The sequence below is a fragment of the Rousettus aegyptiacus genome, unplaced genomic scaffold (assembly GCF_014176215.1).
Source record: "Rousettus aegyptiacus isolate mRouAeg1 unplaced genomic scaffold, mRouAeg1.p scaffold_m13_p_3, whole genome shotgun sequence".
NCBI lineage: Eukaryota > Metazoa > Chordata > Mammalia > Chiroptera > Pteropodidae > Rousettus > Rousettus aegyptiacus.
The window spans coordinates 75,264,864-75,277,551 of NW_023416306.1; the positions used below are offsets into that span (position 1 = coordinate 75,264,864).

The 12,688-nt window shown below is 49.9% G+C and overlaps 1 protein-coding gene across 6 annotated transcripts in view; it reads right to left on the reverse strand.

Annotated features, from left to right (window-relative positions):
- Positions 1-12,688, reverse strand: part of SEMA4D (semaphorin 4D) — a 103,835-nt gene that overhangs the window by 69,924 nt on the left and 21,223 nt on the right. For 2 of the 6 annotated variants that reach the window (XM_016122908.2, XM_016122900.2), the window contains exon 2: positions 6,117-6,170. The exons of 1 other annotated variant lie outside the window; for it this stretch is intronic. The gene's annotated coding sequence lies outside the window, so the exon portion shown is untranslated. 3 more of the 6 variants (XM_016122904.2, XM_036238542.1, XM_016122905.2) reach the window with 3 other exon arrangements.

Genomic DNA, 12,688 nt, shown 5'->3' on the forward strand with positions numbered 1-12,688 from the left:
GGAGAATCCTTCCTGCCTCTTCCAGCTTCTGGTGGCTGCTGGCATTCCTTGGTTTTGGCCACTGTATTAGTCAGGGTCCCCAGAGAAAGAGAATCAATAGGACGTGGCTAGAGAGAAAGTTTTATTATAATGAAGCAGATCACGAGATCATGGAGGCTGACAAGCCCTGAGATCTGCAGTGAGCAAGTTGGAGACCCTGGAGAGCTAACGGTTTAAGTTTCAGCTCTAGTACAAATCTGAAGCCAGGAGAGGACTAATGTCCCAGCTCAACGGCAGCCAGACAGAGGGAGGAAACTCTCTGCTCTATTCGGGCCCTCAACTGATTGGATGAAGCCTACCCATAATGAGGAGAGCATCTGCTTTACTATCTACAGAATCAAATCCTAATTTCACCCAGAGACACCCTCACGGACACATCTAGAATCATGGTTCACCAGGTATCTGGGTGCCCTGTGGCCCAGTCAAGATGACACATAAAATCAGCCATGACACTCACATCACTTTAATATCCGCTTCCATCTTCACATCACCTTCTCTTCTTGTCTTTTAAATCTCCTCCTGCCCCCATCCCATAAGGTACCAATGATGGCATTTAGGGCCTACCAGATAATCCAGAATCATCTCCCCATCTCAAGATTCTTAACTGAACCACATCTACGAAGACCTTATTTCTAGATAAGGTGACACTGAGAGGTGTCAAGTTAGAACCTGCCTTCTTTGGAGCCATTCTTCAGCCTCCTACCAGGGACTGAAAAACCGATCCTGGAGCCCGAGTGGCTCCAAGGTGGGCCAATCGAAGTTCATAATGGAGTACTGTCTGGTTAGTAATCAACTCCCCCTCGCCCTGCCCCCACCAACTACGACCAAGACAACAGGACACACGATCTCATTTCCATAATGAACTGGGCCTCTCAGGTTTAAGTGAGGACAGTGGGCAAACTATGCTGCCTATAGCATTTTCCTGCAAAAATGAGTGCCCTCCTTTGACTCACACCATGTGAGCCGTTCCTGACCGTGGGTCACCACGCCTTTCCAAAGAGGCAGCACAAGGAAGTGATGAAGGCAGGATGAGTGTTCCTACGAGGCTTGCACAGGAGGAGGGGGGCACCCCTTCCTAAACCCACCTCCTGGTCCCTAAACCACATTGCTGGAGTCCTAAAGCCTAGCAGTGGCCCAGCATAGGGGGCTCTGCTTCGCCCACACCTGCTCCTGCCTCCAACTGCCTTAGTGCCCAGCCACTCAGAGTACACCACTGGGCTCAGCTGGGGTGCACCCCAAGTCTTGCATCCCTGCCCATGCAGCTGCCACCCATCCGAGTCTCCCATCTTCTCCTTCCCACGCAACTGCCACCTATCCGAGTCTCCCATCCATCAAGAGCCATCTCACCTGAGTGGCCGGGAGGCTGCTGGAAACCACACCGCTCTCCACCCTTGTATGCCTCTGTCCTTATCCCTCCAATCTCGGGGGAGGTTCCCACTCTGCGTCCTGCACAGCCAGTCTCATCTAATCTGATGGATATATGAACGAAGACCATTCCCAGGTGAGGTGGCCCATCTTCTACCCTCTGGGAGACTAGATGCTCTGGCCAGGACCGCCCCCCGCCCCCCACCCCCGACCTGGGACTGGTCCTCAGATGCCTCCCCAACTCCAGGGCCTCATCCCCACTACACTTCACATAGTGCCAAGCCCCACTGCCCATCTCCCAAGGGTGGGATGCCTCCTAGACAGCCTGAAGGGAATTGGCCCATATATAGATGCCCGCATCCTTCCAGGTGCTCAGCCAAAAGCTCAGCACATCCTCAACCCCCACTCCACCCTACCCCAGGCCCGACATGGCAACAAGTCCCCACAGCTCCATCTCCCAACAAACACCTGACTGGGCCACCCTGCACCCTGGCTTGCACTACCACCTTCTCCAGGATTACCCTGCAATCTCTTAAAAGGACTCCCAGCACCCCTTCTACAGTCCATTCTCCCCAGAAACCTGAAGCGCTTCCCAAACCCTCAGTTTCCACATCAGCATCTCTTAGCACCAAAAGGCTCACATCCCCCTGGCCCACCTCCCAACACCCAAGACCCGGGCCTGCCTGAGGGCCTTTGCATCTGCTGCTCCTCTCCTCTACAAACTCAGGCCCAGCTCCTGTCTTTTCTCAACCAATTGCCCTTTCTCGGTGAGGCCTCCTGCTGTCCCTTCTCCTCCTGAGTTCTCTCTTTCACATCCATCACATCTCGCTCCTCATGCCTGATTCCACTTACGGTCTATCTTCCCCGACACTAGAATGCTTTTTCCATGTGGAGGTCCCGGTGCCCACAGTATGCTGGGCACAAGGAGGGAGTTCAGGACAATGTGGAGAGATTGGCCTGAACAAACCTGTCCCTTCCCTGGTGTCATGGGAGAACTGAGGCTTGCTGACCTAGACCACGCCATCCCAACTAGAGGGTGGGGCCACCCTGTGGGCCACAGCCCCACCCGGACTCCATGTGTGCAGTCACAGACAGCAGCAGGGAGATCTGAAACCCTAGGCCTGTGCAGAGATGAAATGAACCAGGCGCACCAGAAAGTCATTTAATAAAAGGCTCATTTCACTGGCTTCACCCGTGTGCATGACAGCATCACCACATGCCTACTCTTTTCAGAGAAAAATGGGCCTTTGTGGGCTATAAATAGCCTGGCCAGATGTGGGAATGCCTGTGAGTCTCTTCCCAAGACTCTGCATGTGCCCCACAGCTGCAGGAATAGCAAGACCCCAGAGGAAGTGACTGCAGGTCAGACAGGAAAGGGTTAACAGGCGGTGCCTCCTCCCACTGGAACAAGGCAGTATTTCATCAAAGCCATGTAGCCATGCAGGCTCTGCTCACCACCACCGTATGCAGGACATGGTTGCAAGTGGAAAACCAGGCTGCAGACGCACTGCATGTCTCTTTATGCACAGGAAAAAGGGAGACAGATGCCTGGACAACAGGAAGTCTTTCACGGAGGAGCACACTCACAGAAACAGAGTGCTGGGTTCCCTGTGCAGGAGAAATGCAGTCTGAGCAGGGCACTGTGTGTGATAAGGCCCAGAAGTCTGTTAGTAATTGTCTGCAGAAATGCAAAAAACAAGAGCACTTACCGCAGATTTAAAGGTATTCTCAGTGCCTCCCAACCCATGGTCCGGGCCTTGACAGAAGGGGGAGCTCAAATGCAGAGGGCGCCAAAGAACCACCTATATCTGTGCTTCCAGCAAAAGCACTGGGTAGGTTGTACATGCTAGCCTCACGTGTGATTTCAGATGTTCCTAGAAGTCACGTTCAGAGACTAAAATCAACAGATGACATCTAAATACCACGTTTTATTCAACCCAATACAAGTCCAAAGAATAATCATTCGAGACATAAGTAACAGAACCATGAAGAGACTATTCCACAGCCCCTCTGAGTCTGGGCCTTGGCCTCCTGCCTGCTGTGTGTTTACACTCGCAGCACCACTGGGCTCTGACCAGACACATGTGGACTGCTCTGGCCCTGGGTGGAGACAGCACAGCAGTGGGGAGCGCGGACCAGTAGCATCACCACATGCAGCATCTCCATGTGTGGCTCTGGTACAGGAGCCAGTGTGAGTTCACGTGTGGCTGTAAGTGTGGAAGCCTCCTATAACTACGGAAGAATGTGGCAAGGTAAGAGTTGAGCAACTGTTATGGATGAAGGTCCTGGATGGCAGACCTCTGCTCATGTCAGTCCTGGCTCCTCGGAGACCCGACCTCAGCAGGCAGACAGAACACCAGCACCAGTGGGTGTCTCTCATGAGGGACTGACCTGAGGGCTGGCCCCGGGGCGGCTGGACAGTGCTCGGGCTCTCTGTCCTGTTATAGCAGACCTGCTGCTCCTGTCATGTAATTTGGATCAAAGATCTCACACAGGTCGGCATTAAGGATAAAGTTGTGTGTGTGTAGTTTTTACATCAATGAGTCATGAACTTTCTGTCTCTCATGCTAGTGTTTGCAGACTAACAGCTCGGACCACTCACCATTGGTTAGCACCTACAGGACCCTGACCCCAAGTTGGGTGGTCCTGGGTGGCTGTCTAGGAGACAGCTTCAAGCGCGACAACGAGGCCTTCTGGCATATGCAGAAGTAATTTTCTTTTTAGTGTGGTTTAATTAAATCTATAGTCATCCTACTCTCAGAGCTGCAAGACAATGATGGCCGCTTGACAAAATTAAAGCATGCTGCCTACAGACGAGCACCCCATCTCACGCCCATGGAACTCCCTGCTGCTGGGGGCCACCCTGGCATCGGGCAGCACACATGTGACACACACTTGGTAAGATGAAGCACTGGAATGTTAAAGACCAGGCAGCACCAAAACAACAGCACTCAGAGTAGTTCCCTTTCTGAACTAAAATTCTTAGCATAAGCCTATTGGGCTTTAAGAGTTTGAGTCTTAAGAGAAAAGAATCGCGGTGAAACATAAAATTATATCCTGTTCCTCTCCAGCTCCCCAGATGGACAAGCATGTGAACCCTATCCTGGGAAGCCGCAGAGCCCCTCTGTGACCTTCCTGTTCGGTGCTTTGGGGAGGGTCACTGGCAGGCGATGCCAGTGGGCAACCCCCAGCACCATCCGTTCCTGGAGGCCAGGCCTCCTAGACCACCTGGTCCCTGCTCTCACAGGAGCACACGTGATCCCAGTGGTCAGCTACTTGCAGAGGCCATACTTGGTTCACACAGTGTCCCCAGGACTCTCATCATAGATGCAAATGGGCCCGCAGTAGTGATGGAAGGATGAACCTGCCCTGTCCCCACGTGGGGAACCCAGTGACACATTTCCACATGAATCACTTCAAAGTGGAAAAGGTGACCCCTTAAATGAGCTGGGTTTTCCATTTCAATGCAAGTTCTAGAATATATTTTTTATCTTCCTAAGCACTTCCTTTTAAACTGCCTTTTATAAGCACATTATTTACACTGTGAAAGGTAAAGCCATGGGGAGCTTCCTGACATGGGAAGGTTGTGGAGGGCTCCCGGGGCTAGGTGAAGGAGCACAGTGGCCAAGAGCTCAGGGACCAAACACTAAAAGCTCTCTCTCTAAAAACATCAGTCATCAGGATGGGCTTTCTTGAGAGGAGGTAGTAACCGACATATCCTATGCACTGAAAATAAAAGTCTCTCCTGGAAACTCCCTCTAATGCAGACACATCTGCACAAATGTCTGGGATGAGCTGCAGGTGACTACAGGTCTAAAGTGGCCATGTCTCCTCCCAGCTCTGGGTATGACTAACAGGCACACCCCCAGACAGCACCCTCACACCTGACACTTCCACCACCCTTATCACTGCCACATCCAGAGCTGTCAGGAATGGTCCTGGCCATTTCCCCACCTCTTCTGAAAGCTAAATTCTTAAGCTGCTGGCCCCTAGTCCAAACAAAGAGATCTCTGCAGCCCTCTTCTCTTCTGGGTTAATCACAGTGAGTAAATTCTATAGAAGCTTGATAAGTGGCCCGGGTGGCCTGAGCTGAAGACAGTCTCTCCTGGGTTACAGCAAGCACCTGGGAACAGCAGGTGCCTAGGGACGCTCAGTCGGAGCTTCCAATCCCAGCTTAGGTCTGACCGCCACTTATAGCTGCTACAGGATGTGAGGCTGAAGGACCAGGCACTCAACATGCCTCACAGGTCATTGACTCTATATAGGGAGCAGCACTGAAGGCAGTGATGGATGGAAAGCAAGGAAGCTTGGAGCCCGCATTCATGCTAACACTGGGTAATGGCCTGAATCAGCCCAGACTCCTTCCCCTATGGCCTGGGGATGCCGGTGCTGACCACTGGACAATCAACCTATGGGTCTGCGCCTCCAGAATCGCCTCATAGGGCCTTCTGCCTTTGCCACATGAAGCACCTGTGTCCTCTTGTGGCCGCAGCCCTCCCCATCCAACCCCCACCGCCTCCCAAAGTAGACTGTGAATACTCAGGCAGAGCTTTCTGAGACCCATCTTCCCTCTCTGCTCTGGAATTACCTGGTGCCCTCAGGGTACGGAACAGTTGGAGCTACTGTCTGATGTGGGGGACTACCTCCCACAAAAGCTGCTCAGGAGTCAGCTCTAAAAGACCCACACTCCACAGGCAGACTGCATCCCATACCTGATGATCGGTGCTATGGACGCAGTTCTTCATACCTTCTGGTGATGGTAGAGTCTGAGAAAGAGTGAGAAAAGGGGATAGTTAACTAGGCAAACTGTAAGCCAGAATCCCTTACCCATCCAATTCCAGCCCGCCCCCTCCCTCCAGACTAAAGGGCTTGGATACTCAACAGACCAAGTCACAGGGTGCAGCTCACCTGGCCAGGTGTGACCAGATGCAGCATCAGCATGAACTGGGAGCAGAGCATGCTGTCTGCACCCCGATTCCGTCCACACCCCTCCTAGGCCCCGGTTCATGTGACACCTGAATGCTGAGTGTGGGTTCTTGGGGACACTGAGGAAATCAGGGAAGGTCAAGCTTTGCCGGTAATGATGTGGGTGATAATAAAGTCGGAATACAGAATAATCTGTTTGCATAAAGCTTCCAAATTGGTTCCTAATTTAGAATCAGGTAGTAAGAAAACGCTGGCATTTGAGCTTAGCATCTTAATAACACTTAAGTTTTAAAATAAATTCTGGTCTTAAAAACTAATATCAGAGAAGGAAGAAGGGGAAGAGAAGGAGGTTTGTCAAAGGAAGAAAAAATAATAAAGAAACCACAAACACAGGAATTTGTGAGGGTTTTTAATAACCTCAAAAGAATGGCAGGCCTACTACACCCTGGATAGCTCTCGGGCTGCAGAGAAGTGTGAACATCAAGCAGAGGAAAACTTTGCAAGGGCTCCTTCCTCCCCCCGCCCAGGCTTCTGGCCTTCGTGGGGAGGCAGTGAGCAATCCAAGCCCACTAACAGAGTCCTGGTGCAGCTCCTGCACAAACCTGCAAATAGCCAGTACTCTCCATTTCTTTCCCCAGATTGGCTCTGGTGCATCTACTCTCCTTCCCCAGGCCCTCTGGACTCACTACCAGACTGAGCCCTCAGATGCCCACCTGAGAATGGGCCAGCCTCTGAGGCACATCCTCTGATTTATCACTTCCTTGCTCCATCCTTCATCTCATAGCCCCCAACATAGGTCCTTGTCAACACCTCCCCACAAAGGAAACCCCAGTTTGCTTGGCCCTCCACATGCCTGCCGATCTCATGGCCACATAGCCCCATTACGGTCCCCTCCCTCCCCCTTGCAATGATCCTCTCTAATAAAGCATCTTCTTACTATATCCACACTTGTTCTTCACTTGGCAACTGATGAGACTTGAAGCCCCAAACACATGACCCAATGGACAGGTGAAACCTTTGATTTCCACCTTCCCTACAACACTGATGCCAGTAGCAACAAGCAACCATCTGATAAGACGTAGAGTTGTTTTATCTTTGTGTATACTTACATAATGAGAGCCCTGTTTCTTTACGAAATAGATTTATTTGTAAGATGATGAAATGTATTAAATTTGAAGGAGTGAAAATGCCCTGAAATACCAGTCTACAGGAAATAACGAACGCCTATCATTCAAAACTACAAGCCAACGGCACTGAGTGAAAGCTGTCCACAGCCATTTACAGGAGCACCAACGGCCTACTGAGGTGAAAATTCACACCAGCCATCTTCCATGCAACCATCCAGTCCTCTTCATACAAGGGTTCATCTCTGTTCAACGGGGCTACTGGGGGGATAGGGAGGGCTTTTCAGAATCAAATCTTGACCTTTCTCTTTCTGCTCAAGGTCACAAACACTTGTTTTTTGCTGCTAATTTTGGCAAGCAGGGATGAGGTCCTTCCTCACATGACTGTGAGAGTGGGAAAAGCCAGAGTGACCAAAGGCAGGTTTCAAACCTGCCGGTTCCACTGGAGTGAGCCCCATCCCACAAGGAGCCTGGCTAAGGTTAGTTATAGGTTCAACCTCCACAAAGTGGAGGCTTTAAACAAAAACACATCTCCTTCTTCTGGTGCTAGGGGGTCCGCAGCCCCCTGGGGACCAGCAAGGCTATGTCCCAGCCATCACCAAGGGGATCAAAGCTGTTCTATGGGTGAGGGTTCTGCTCCCTGTGGAGCTGACGCTGACAACTATAATGCAAGCCTGTTGGCTCCAAATTGAATGGGATTTCTTTCTTTGTTCAATGGATCTCTGTTCTTGGCACTGTGCCCTCTCCACAGCTGTAAACATCTCACATGCTCAACTCAACTCATCTCAGCTCAACTCACTGCAGCCCCAGACACGTGCACATTAATCAGGGCTCACAGTGCCAGCCCTAGAAGATGACCTGTTTTCAACAGATCACCCGGGAGCCCCCATTCTGGCAGAGACAAACTGGGGACACCCATGTGTGAAATGCTCACCCTGCACTCTATGACCAGATTCCCACTCTCTAAAAAGAACCTCAGCCCACCGCATGCCATGGAGGTCAGACAGAAGGCGGCAACTTGGCACTGCCCAGTGGGGAGGGCTGGTGGTTCAGCCAAGGGCAAGAAGGTGGTTAGAAAGTCATTTTAAAAAATTAATGTGTGTTAAAATGTTATTTAACTCATTCATGAGAAACCGATGAGATGTTACGATCCCTTCAAAAAAGAAGTCAAAGAACAAAAAAATGATACAGAGTTGGCTGGGGGCGGAGTAACGGGGGGGGGGGGGTGACGACCTAATGGAACAAAGTTTCCTTTCTGGGGTGATGAAAATGTCTTAGAACTAGACAGAGGTGGTGGTTGCACAACACTGTGAATGCACAAAGTGCCACTGAGTTGTTCACTGTAATGTGGTTAACTGTTACGTGAACTTCAGCTCAATTTTTAAAAATATATGGAATAAAGGAATATTGAAAGGAATTTCCAACTGGCTTTTTCCAAGGGAGGCAGTCAATTCCCCCGTCCACTCCCCCTCCCCTGCCCCACCAACACACTGGACAGAACTCTACATGTCTACAGAGAGGGTTGTCTGCATGCCTGTTGTCTACAACCTAGAGAGCTCTAAGATAGACAAACCCCAGTCTCCTATTCAATCTCCTATTCAAAGGCCACTCACTCTAAAGTCCAAGGTGGAAAAAGGAGAGGGGGGAGCTGAGATTTAGGAGAAAGGGGGAGCTGGGACCATGTGATGGAGGCAGGATGTGATGAAGAGTGAAGTGGTGTCCAGAGGGGTCCTGTGCTTCCAGAGGGGAGCAAGGCAGTGGGAGAACTAAGGAGATGGGATCAAGGAGGACACTGGCCCCTGACAGAGAGTAGGAAACTGAGGTCCCAAGCATCACCGTCCAGCACGAGGCCCAGCGGTCTCAGCAGCCCCTCACGGTGTTCTCAGCAGTGCTACAGCTGCCTGGGGCATGCACCAAGGGACCAATACATAAAATGCTGACTAATATGACAAAAAAGATGCCCTTTCACGCAGACAAAAAATGACGACACTCAGGTCTGTGAAAAATAAGGAATGGTGATGCCAATTCACTTTCAGAAATGCCTTTTCTTTCTGCCAATGTAGAATTATTTCTAGACCTCTTTGAACATCTCTCGGAACCACTAACGTCAGAGCGGGGCTGCTCGGGACTGCTCCTTTGTGAATAAAACACTGCTCTTGGAAGCCCAGGGTCTCCACACACACAAGACCCCTTTCTAGTGGGCGTGCACCTGCTCAGATAGGCTGAGCCTGTGCAAACCATTCTTCAGAGGTCACTGGTGTGACCGTTCCTCAGAGGGCCACGCTTACCTGAGTGCCTGCCTAGGGATTAGCGAGGTCGCTTCTGTCCAGAACACCTAGAGTGCCATGTTGAGAGCATGCGCTTCCATCTGCATGGGGCCACGCTCAAGAAACATTCGTCTTGAAGCCCAAGTTAATCACATGCACACACACTCCTCAAAGACAGCCAGACAGCACCCTTTCACTGTGACTAATGTGGCTGATCAATACTCAAACGGTCAGTCCCCTATAAGGCACATGTGAATACTGTCTGCATGCCCAATGGTCAGTGCTGCCAGGGGTGCTGTCAGCTGAGTTCTGTTCACTGGCGATGGTGACTGCCAGGTTACAAGGATTCTCACTGCATTCATGTGACAATGACAAATGTGAGCACCACATCAATTGCCAGAACCTTGTGAGTACCACATCAATTGCCAGAACCTTCTGCAAGGATGCCGCTCCATTTCCACTGCCCTCTCATTACTGTATAACTATTAGGTTCTAAGCTATAAGCTCTAGAAAGGATGGCTCCAGGAGTGTTTATTACTCTTTTATAAGCAGTCAGAACGGAAACAAAATGTCAGCAACCTCCTAGAAAGAAAATGAATGATTAATTTGTCACAGCTGAAAACCCTCCATGAAGAGCAGCAGGGACTGTTCTCTGTTGGGCCCCACCAGTGCCCCATGCCTGCCTTCCTCCTGGTGGCCATGCAAGGTCATGGTCACAGAAACCTCTTCCTGGACAAGCATCTCAATGCACTTTTACACCTTCTCAGTTCAGCTGCCCATCTTCTGAGACCTTGTCCCACATCAGCATTTGGTTCCTAGAACTGAGCCCCAAAGACGATGAGGGCTTCAAGTGCTGAAAGAATGTATAGCCCAACTCACTCAGTGGCGGGGCTGAATTTAATTTCCCTTCTTCCTGTACCTACTACAGTAGATATGTGTGATTTTTACAATAAGGGGGGAAATTGCACCTAAAAAGGTCATGAGTCCTATCAATTGTTGCAAGGATATGACTGCAGAAAGAACACCCCACACCCCACATCTGGAAGGAGCCTGAGCTGTCCTGCCACTTGGTTTTGGAGCCACTGCATCTCATGCACACAGCCTGCAATAGACAAGCAGTGCAAGGAAAGACTGAGCTGCTACAGGACAGTGAGACGAGCAGCAGCCAAACCAACTAGGTGGTCATCGTGCCAGACCTGGTCATCCAAACGACTCGCAATCACCTGGAAAGCCCCATGCCCAGCTGCACCAGGGTTTGCACAGGACGGCACTTCATTCTACCTACACAGGGGCTTCCAAACCCTTCTGCGTTTGCAAAGCCTATTTTCCTTCTGCTGCTCACAAATCCCTTTCCTATTCTAAAGCCCAAAGTGACACAGATATTTTAATTAAAGGAAGCAAAATTAATCTTGCTTGAAGAATTACTAAACAACTGTGACGTTTTCCCTCATACGGGAAGATGCCACAGCATCAAAGTGAGGAACTGCTATGGTCTGACTGTCTGTGTCCCTGCAAACTCGTGTGTTGAAATCCTAACCCCAATGTGATGGGGTCTGGAGGTGGAGGCTTTAGGGGGTGACTCGGACATGAGAGTAGGGCCTCAGGGATTTGTGCCTTACACAAGTGACCCCCAGAAAGTCCTCTCGCTCCTTTTACCATGGGAGGAAACACTGAGAAGTCTGCAACCTGGAAGGAGGCCCTCACGTGACCATCTTGCACCCTGATCTCAGATTTCCAGCCTCCGGAACTCTGAGACTAAACGTGTTGTTCATAAGCCGCCCAGTCTGTGGTATTTTGTTGCTGAACTGTGAATTGGCTAAGACAGGAATCAAAATCCACAGCTCCTGTCATTCTAAAAATGTCTACTTTGGGTTCACAAGGAAGATAGCGTATCACAGAGAGGGACATACTATGTACTGTCCTGAGCTCCACCAGATTAACAATCTCTGCTTAAACCTCTGTTTGAAACATGCCTCTTCATTTGGACTTATTTACCAGGATTTGTAAGGTGAGCCAACTTGTGCCCTTGATTGGAAATAGATGAAACATAAATAAGTTAGTACGACACATGCCACTTGGAACACTCTCCTTAAATGTCATGAAAGGAGGAGAATCTCTTCCAGCCTTCAGGGAGATTCACCCAGTGTGAAACTGGCAGCAACCTGATGCTTCTGGAAATACCTGAAGACCTGCAGGTAACTGGGGTACCGCATATCAACTTTCCACCCCTGGGCACCAAACGCTGCTCTAGTGGCTTAAAAGCCCTAATGTTCTTCCTGAAACAGCTCATTTGTAACTCCCTGGGGATACCTTGTGAGTCCAGGGAATCCAGCCTACGGAAGGAAATGCCCTCAGCTGTGCTGATCACCCTGCTCCAAAGGCTGCACGAAACACTAGTTCTAATCCACTCCCACTCCCGCTATCAGGAGAGACAGCTGTTACCACTGAAGACCCTTAGACACCAATGGATAATAAGGGAGCACTGTAAACATCTCTGTGCACGCTCAGCAACTTAAGAGGGATGATCCAATTTCTCAAACATCATAAACTTCCAAACTCACCCATGATGAAATAGATAACATGAACAATGCTGTAATTATTAAAGAAATCGAATTCACAATTAACCTTCTGAAAAAGACATCTTCAAGCCCAGATGGTCTTACCAGAATATTCTTCTGACCATTTAAGAAATAACAATTCTAAACATCTTCCAGAAAACTTTGGAAGAGGAAAGACATTTTCCAACTTCAATGTAGCCAGCATCATCCTGAAAGCAAAACCAGACAGAGACAGCACAAGAAGACTGCAGACCAACATACCTCATGAACACAGACACAAAAACCCTCAAAAAAATATTAGCAATTTGGACCCAGCAATATATATAAATGCTATCCCACAACCAAATGGAAGGCAAGCCAAATGTGCAATCTGCAATAATCATTACATGTAATCACACGTTAACAGTCT